Genomic DNA, 9310 nt, shown 5'->3' with positions numbered 1-9310 from the left:
GGAGAACTTCAAAGTAGTTTTGAGCAAAAGTTCAAATTAATTCTGAGGGGAACTTCAGAGTAGTGCTTATGAGAACTTCAGAGTAGTTCTGAGGAGAAGTTCAAAGTATTTCTGTGGAGAGTTTCAGAGTAGTTCTGAGGGGAACTTCAGAGTAGCATTTCCGAGAACTCAAGAGAAATTACATTGGCCTCAGGAGGAAATTATGAAACAGCGGCGCCGGTGGTGTAGTGGTAAGCGTCATAACCGCTCACTCCAGCAGGTCTGAGTTCAATCCCAGTCGACGCCGCCGGGATGTTCTGAGGCATAACATCTCTAATCACACGCCTTCCTTCGGAAGTGAAGTAAAGCCGTTGGTCACCGGTTCATAAGTTGATGGGTCGATAGGTAGGGTTCAGGTGTGAGAGCTGCCTTCCTGGCGTCGGTAGCAGTGGTGCTCAGCACGGAAAACAAGATCGACGGAAAACAAATCAAGTAAAAACAAATTATGAAACTCCCCGGGAGCACCCGGAAAATGTCTGGCCAGCGTGGTTCTGAGTACTCAATATGGCCACCAATGATCTTATTTATGTGTCGCATGTGGGTGTTGGTTCAAGAAGAATCTGACCAGCTCCCCGGGGGTACCCGAAGCATGCCCAGATCTGGCCAACGTGGTCCTGAGTACCTAATATGGCCACCAATGATCTTATTTTCGAATTCTGATGAAGTTTCATGAGGGTGTTGGTTCAAGAAGAATGTGGCCAACCTCCCCGAGGGTACCCGAAACAAGTCTGAATCTGGCCAACGTAGTCCTGAGTAGTGAATATGGTCACCAATGATCTTATTTTTGAATTCTGATGTAGTTGATGTATCGCATTAGGGTGTTGAGAAGAATGTGGCTATTTCCCCGGGGGTACCCGGAACATGTCCAGATCTGGCCCACGTGATATTCAGTATTTAAAAAGGCCACCTAGGATCATATTTTTGAATTTTCATGTTATTTTAAGTGTCGCAGGCAGGCTTGATGGAGTCTCGCTCGCGAGTTTGAAATGAGCTGAGCATAGCATTTTTCTGAGGAGTAGAATGCCTACTGCCAAAGCATTCTACTGAGCTTCAGAGCTTGTGAGCGAAGGGGGATAAATGACAGTGAAGCTGGATTTAGACTAGGCAAGTCAAATGATCAACTCAGTTGAATTCAATTGGCTTGAAAAGTTGCACCTTGTTCAACTTTTTTCAATTCAAGTGAGTTGATCAAGTCAGTTGAATTGCATGGTTTACAAGTTCAATTCGCGTTTAAGTGAGTTGAATTCAACTGACTTGATCAATTGACTTGCCCTGTGTAAACCCGGTATTACTCTCCCTCTGGGTGAACTCTAAGCTTCTTGCGTCGAACAAAAAAATCATCCGGAGTCTCGAAAAGCGCACCTCACGTCAAATCATCCTCTCGTTGAAGTACTCTTCCATATTCCTGCCACCCCTCACTCGAGGTGAAGGCTGACAAAACTCGCAGGACAAGAGTGTTTTGAAACCTCCAATGAATTTGAGGAGTTTCAGCAAGCCTGGTCGCAGGTTCAAGAAGAATCTAACCACTTCCCCGGGAGTACCCGGAACATGTCCTTATGCGGCCAACATGTTTCTGACTACTAACTACGACCTTGGATGATTATTTGGTTCATATCTTGAAGGTTCTGGTTAATTCAAAATTACAAAAAAATACAACCGAAAACATTGAGCGGCAACCTGCTCAACCGCACCGCAAGGCCGCTTTTGCCGTAACGCGCTCATTGTGGGTTGTCAAACGGATTTCAGTTTATTGAAAAAAAAGGCGCTTGCCGCTAAACCGCTATGCCGTGTTCAGCCCTTAAAGATTATCACCGGATTTGTAAGTTGCATTATTCTAATGGGTTCTAACAACCCCTCGAGTCAACCACCGGCACAAACATAAGAGAGCAGTTATTTAACATTACATAAAGCGCATTTGAGGACCCCAATACAAGATCGAATGGGTGAACTTCCTTCGCGCTGTGTATACAAGCATCATTTCTTCACCGAAGCATGGTGATGTTTCCAGATGTCAATTGAAATGAGACGCTAGCCTGAACCTGCCCGAGCACAGCAAATTCGTCGAAATTACGAACGAGATAAGGTAATTAATCACCATACCATCAACAACAGCACCTCTTGCCATTTGCCGCTCGAGCTACATATAGCGAACGAGAGCAAAGTGATGAAAAAGCTCGCTGAATAATAAATCATTTGGCCACTATTATACCCACTCACTCGCGCACTGCCTCACTCACACCACGGCACGGAGCAGCCAGCCTGCCACAGTGCACAGGGAAGGTCTTTGGCTTCCTTTCGGGACACGAAGATATGCGCTGGAAAGGTGCCTGCCTAATGTTTGGAAGGAGATAATTTTTCGCGATTAGTCATCTTTTTCCTGGAGGGGTGGAAAGCTTTCCTCTTCAGCGTTAGAGGGCGGAAATGTCGCATATCAAGGTCACGGTCGGCTGCTGTGCAGATCTGTGAAAATCGTCGACTTCTTCATCTGATCGATGCATGTTCGTTTGTGTATGTGTGAAAAGTGTTAAATCATCAAATGAGTTCCATGTGTAAATTGATACACAAGTCCCATATTGTCTAGTGGTTAGGATATCCGGCTCTCACCCGGAAGGCCCGGGTTCGATTCCCGGTATGGGAAACTCTTTTTTAACATGAATAGACGCAAAAACAAAATTATTAGACTGAATTATTGGACATATGTGTTTGTTTGGCTGTAACCTATTTAAAAAAAAAAGCACATAAGATTGCGACTAGTTTGATTAATTAATTTTAAACAGTGAAACAAATTAACATGTGCAAAAGTCGCCAACCTCAACTTCCACAGCAACACAATCGACCTAAGATAGAAGACCAATCTGTCCTGCCAGGACAGTTTCTCATAGTCTTTCTGGACACGTTCGAGTAGAGTAGCTGTTCCTCCTACACATCGATATGTGTAAGTGGGTAACGTGAAAAAGATTAAAACCGAGTAGCAGACAGTTCTCCGGGTGCTCGAAGCCGCTGGGAGAACGGAAGATGTGTAGAAATATAGGTGAGTTGGAAAAGTTTTCCCAACTCCCACCCTCCCCATCATCGTCGAGTCGGGCTGTTATGCTATTACTGCTTTACACATCCGAGGGAAAGTCAAATAGTCAATAGCCGCCCGAAGGAGGTGGGCTGTTTGCGCCCGGATTGAGATCCTTCTGAATACCTAATGTGGTGGCGGTCGTCCTAGGTGGTGGGATGAGCGCAGGCAAGCAATGAATTTTATACAAACTCCCTTTTGCTATATTGCCTGCCACCAGAGGATGCACACGAGTTATGGGATGTATGTATATCGGGTAACCCCTTTTGTCTCCGGTGCCTCGAATGTGAGATGAGTTGCTTTATTTTGTTAAGAGCATATTTATTACGCAAACAGGCAAACGGACATATCCGCATGCTGGGGAAGGACGTGCGGTAGCCGTTTTTAATTCCGGAAGGGTCAGGGCTATGGGAAATATGTGTCAATAAAGCAGAGGTCCTCTGCAGATGGTGTAAGGATGTGGCAGAGGACTACAGACATTTAGCTAATGGATGATAGATTGTACAAATAGTTACGGGCTGCAGTAATTAAAATGTGACTGCTTTACTCGGTATAACTTTGTCATACTTGCTTTTAACAGAATTGAATATTGAATTGCAATCAATGACCAATCATTATTATTGGATCTACCTTCCTCGATATTGATGAGGATAGAATAGATAGAAATTCATACCTGCAGACGAATAGCAGCGTTTCTCAATCTACGAGTCACGCATGGACTATCTTTAGATGGGTCGCAGAAGTTTAGACAACTAAATCGTAAGGTTGTTTTTTTTATTAACTTGATGGAATGATTATTGAGATAAAAATTTCGCAAATTTCAGTGTGTTGAATAATTTCAAGTTATTAACCAATGTCTTGGAGCACATTTGAATGGTCGTTAAATCAAACCTCTTAACGGAATCCTTCAAAATGAGCTTTTGGAGTAGCTTGAGTAGGGGAATTTACGTATTCTCGGCAACCTAAACAGCGACCTTCTTTCTATAGCCTTTTTCTCTATGGAACGCACACATATGCAGTATTGGTTTGCTTACAAACATTTGCTGCCAGCTGCTATAACAATTTCAGTCGAAAGAATTGTCAAAAACTGTTTTGAAACGCTTTTACAAAGCTCCAATCTTCTCTAGTGAGAGCGAGTATTGTCGGCAACGAGTTTTTCTTCGGCAACCGTTCCATTTGAACTGCATGTAAATCTGCTGTTCTATTATCGGCAACTCGACATCAGCTACAATTTGTAGTGCGTGTGTTTCATTTCAAAAAAACCCTGCTAGATTGCTTTTTCTCAGTGGTAAAAATATAGTCAAATTGAAGCTGAAAGCATAAAGAATCGTTTGCATGCATTCAGCGAAGTGTTTTCGTAAGAAAATCCAGTGAAAATAGTGTTTCAATTTGTGTTGCCGAAAATAGTCTGTCATGCCGAAGCCGTCATTTCCCCTATATGAATTTCAAATCCCATAAAGAGCTTTTAATATTTTATGCGCTCATTTGGCATGTGCATAGGCGTAAATATCATGTTAAGCTAGAAGGAAGCATGGCCCTAGCTGACAGCACATAAGCCATAAACCATCGATAGTATGGGGGGGGTCGACTAAATGTCTTAATTTCTACATTTAAAAATTACGGGGCTTCCCAAGACCATGCTGGAGGGGGCTGGAATTCCCTGTCCAGTCTAGGAATTTTCCAGGTTGGAAAGAATATGATTGTACTTACCCCACCAATGCCCGACAAAGTCACTTTCAATCGAAAATTGTCAAGCGACGACGAAGCTGTCCCACAGCGATTCACGAAGAGCTACTGATTCCGATCAATAGCAGTGCGGCCAGGCATGGAAAATCATTTGCATTCATTTACATTCATTTGCCTCTGACTTTTTTCATCAACAGAATTCCGCCAAATAATGTATGGAGCTTTTGTAGGTTTTGTTATAAACAACAACTTTTGTAAACAACTCAAACCCGTATCTCTTATGTATGACGAACCAGAGCAAACAGAAGCCACTGCTATTTTTCAGTGAATGCATTTTACATTCACTGAAAAACAGTAACAAGTTCTGCCCGCTCTAATTCGTGATGCATAAGATATACAGATTTTAATTATGGGCAAAAGTTATAGCTAATAACAAAACCTACTAAAGCTCTGCAGATTGCAGATTGCTGTTGATGAAAAAAGTTAGAGGCAAATGAATGTAAATGATTGCATGAAATGAATGTAAATGATTTTCCATGCATGAGGGCGGCTTCTTCCTCCTTGTATGGATGCTCATTTGGGCTGCAGCTCGCTGCTTGCAGGCAGCCTTTCGTTGTGTACTGGAGAACAATGTTCAACGCCACGCACCGAAAGCATTGCTGCTGCTGCTGATGCCGACGATCGGACACCACCACACACGGTGATTGGAACTGAATCCGTTCAGCGGTTGTGGGCAGCCTTGAACGCTAGCTACTTGCGGGGAGCCTTTCGTTGTGTACTGTAGAACACCACCACTCACCACGCGGTGATTGAATAAACACCGTTTGGTGAGACCGGATGGAATTCAACTTTGAAACCTGTGTTAGGGAAATCGCTTTTCGCAGACAATCGGTGATAATTTTAATTATCATAGCAACAGTTGTACATTCGTGCAATTTTCAATAGTGACATTTTGAAAAATGATAAAGTTTTAAATTCAACAGATGCGTGGAAATATTTTTGATCGATTGATGATAAAATTATTGAAACTGATTAAGGGGCAGCTGAGTTATTAACGTTCAAAATATTTCATAATTTTGTTACATGTTCCATTTTCGGTTTTCCCAAAGTGTACCCCCATATAGAAATCACAGACGTATTCCTATGTGAAAAAGAACAAGGGACAGCCCTATGGGGTTGTACGCAATGGTGACGTAGGACTTCGTGGTCTTATATAATATATCTTATTTGATAACTGCAGCAGGAGCTTGTGCTTTGTGTAGGAATAAGAATTTGAGCGGGGTTCTCGCTGTTTATACTCTTTGTGGGGTGTTTACACTTATGCTATTTCACTAGCGCTAATGAGCTAGCTGCTAGCAAAACAGCTTACTAGCATAATGTAAACAGGGCATCAGCGTCTACCAGCATGAGATTTCAGGAGCAACTGAAATTCGTGCTAGTTAGCTAGTACACTAGCGCTAGCAAATCCGCACAGATGTAACACCCCATTAGTATGACGCGCTTGACATAGATGGCCCACAGCGACTCACGAAGAACTACTGATTCCGATCAAAAGCGGTGTAGCTTCTTCCTCCTCCTATATATGCTCTTGTGAGCTGCAGCTTGCTGCTTGCAAGCAGCCTTTCATTGTGTACTGGAGAACAATGTTCAACGCCTCGCGCCGAAAGCACTGCTGCTGCTGCTTTCAGCGGTTCAGGGCAGCCTTGATAGTTAGCTGCTTGCGGAGAACCTTTCGTTGTGTACTGGAGAACACCACCACTCACCACGCAGTGATTGAATAAACACCGTTTGGTGAAACCGTATGGAATTCAGCATTTAAATCTGTGTTAGGGAATTCGCTTTTCGCAGGCAATCGGTGATAATTTCGTGCAATTTTCAATAGTGAAACTATGAAAAATAATAATAAATAACAAGGTTGCAAATACTCATTTCAGCTAAAACAATGTTTTTTTTTTTAATTATGAAATAATTAGATGCTATGATCATATTTTGAATTGGTAAGATAAAATAAGAGGTTGCAAAGAATGTGTTTGACATATTAAACCTGTTAATTTCACTTAATGAGAGTCACAATCAGTGATTTTTCACACACTCACTCACTCACTCAGCGATCAGTAAATCGCTGATTGTGACTCATAGAAAGCAAAATTTACAGGTTTTATGTTTCAAACGCATACTGTGTAACCTCTTCTTGTAAGTTACAAGTAAAACATGTCATCATACCATCTTTTGGTTTTATTATTTCGAAAAACATTATTTTAGCTGAAATGAGTTTTTGCAACCTTGATAAGTAAAGTCATAATTTGCGTGAATGCGTAGACATATTTCTGATCGATTTCTGATAAAATTATTGAAATTGGTCCAGGGACAACTGAGTTATTAACGTTCAAAATCTTTCATAATATTGTTACATGTTCCATTTTCGGTTTTCACAAAGTGTACCCACATCACAGACGTAGTCCTACGCCAAATAAATTAAGAAATATTCTCAAACACCATGACGTCTAGAGGCTGAAAATCGATATCAGACGCCATACAAGATGGCGGCTTCCGATTTCAAACAAATGGGAACTACTGATGGGTATTTTTGAACTCGGGGTGAAGTGTAGAGATCGAAAATTGATATGCGACACCATTTTGAAATCCAAGATGTTGGCTACTAGTTTAAGAACAAGAGGGACATATTATCAAATACCGATCAATATAAGTATATTTGGAATCGGGATTATATCTAGAAAATAGAAATCAATATCCGACGCCATTTTGAAATCCAAGATGGCAACTTCCAATTTCAGAAAAAAAAGTGGGAAATACTGTCAAATACCCTTTAATATTGATATTCTTTGGAATCGACATGTCGTCTAGAGGCTGGAAATCAATGTCCGACACCATTTTGAAATCCAAGATGGTGGCATCCGGTTCAAGAAAATCTGCGAAATACTGTCAAATACCCATCAATATGGGTATTTCTGTATATCTATGGGATGACGCCTATAGAATAAAAAATCGATATCCTATGCCATTTGGAAATCCAAGATGGTGGCTTCCGATTTAGGAAGTGGAAAATACTGTCAAATACCCATCAATATAGGTATTTTTGGAATCCCGATGTCTAGAGAATGAAAATCGATATCCGACGCCATTTTGAAATCTAAGATGACGGCTTCCGATATCAATATGTGTATTTTTTTGGAAACAAGGTGACTAGATATTGGAAAAAGATATGCGACGCATTCTTGAAATCCAAGATGGTGACTTCCGGTTCAAGAAAATGTGGGAAATGCTGTCAAATACCCTTCAAAATTGATATTCTTTGGAATCGACATGTCGTCTAGAGGGTGGAAATCAATGTCCGACACCATTTTGAAATCCAAGATGGCGGCTCCCGATTTAAGAAAAAGAGGTAAATACTTATGCCGACCTATCAATATGGGTATTTTAGGAATCGGGTCTTCTTCTTCTTCTTCTTCGTCTTCTTCTTCTTCTTAGTCGCTTTTTCAAGTTTATTGCTTAGCGCTTAGGGGTGACGTGTAGAGATTGTAAATATATATACGACACTATTTTGAAATCCAAGATAGTGCATCCGGTTCAAGAAAATCTGCGAAATACTGTCAAATACCCATCAATATGGGTATTTCTGCATTTCTATGGGATGACGCCTATAGAATAAAAATCGATATCCTACGCCATTTGGAAATCCAATTTAGGAAGTGGAAAATACTGTCAAATACCCATCAATATAGGTATTTTTGGAATCGGGATGATGTCTAGAGAATGAAAATCGATATCCGACGCCATATTGAAATCTAAGATGACGGCTTCCGATATCAATATGTGTATTTTTTTGGAAACAAGGTGACTAGATATTGGAAAAAGATATGCGACGCATTCTTGAAATCCAAGATGGTGACTTCCGGTTCAAGAAAATGTGGGAAATGCTGTCAAATACCCTTCAAAATTGATATTCTTTGGAATCGACATGTCGTCTAGAGGCTGGAAATCAATGTCCGACACCATTTTGAAATCCAAGATGGCTGCTTCCGATTCAAGAAAAAGTGGGAAATACTTATGCCGACCTATCAATATGGGTATTTTAGGAATCGGGTCTTCTTCTTCTTCTTCTTCGTCTTGTTCTTCTTCTTAGTCGCTTTTTCAAGTTTATTGCTTAGCGCTTAGGGGTGACGTGTAGAGATTGTAAATATATATACGACACCATTTTGAAATCCAAGATGGTGGCATCCGGTTCAAGAAAATCTGCGAAATACTGTCAAATACCCATCAATATGGGTATTTCTGTATATCTATGGGATGACGCCTATAGAATAAAAAATCGATATCCTATGCCATTTGGAAATCCAAGATGGTGGCTTCCGATTTAGGAAGTGGAAAATACTGTCAAACACCCATCAATATAGGTATTTTTGGAATCCCGATGTCTAGAGAATGAAAATCGACATCCGACGCCATTTTGAAATCTAAGATGACGGCTTCCGATATCAATATGGGTATTTTTTGGAAACA

At 41.0% G+C, this 9310-nt stretch overlaps 1 non-coding gene across 1 annotated transcript; it reads left to right on the top strand.

The window, feature by feature from the left end:
• Nucleotides 1-2605: 2605 nt before the first annotated feature.
• TRNAE-CUC (transfer RNA glutamic acid (anticodon CUC)) lies at nucleotides 2606-2677 on the top strand. Its single transcript has one exon. It is a non-coding gene; the product is annotated as a tRNA-Glu (tRNA).
• The last annotated feature ends 6633 nt before the right edge of the window (nucleotides 2678-9310 follow it).

Source organism: Ochlerotatus camptorhynchus, unplaced genomic scaffold (assembly GCF_037179485.1).
Source record: "Ochlerotatus camptorhynchus isolate MF236.1 unplaced genomic scaffold, CSIRO-AGI_Acam_v1.1 ptg000232l, whole genome shotgun sequence".
In the NCBI taxonomy this organism is placed as follows: domain Eukaryota; kingdom Metazoa; phylum Arthropoda; class Insecta; order Diptera; family Culicidae; genus Ochlerotatus; species Ochlerotatus camptorhynchus.
Note: the sequence above shows the minus strand (reverse complement) of the source record. Positions and strands in the feature narration are given on the sequence as shown.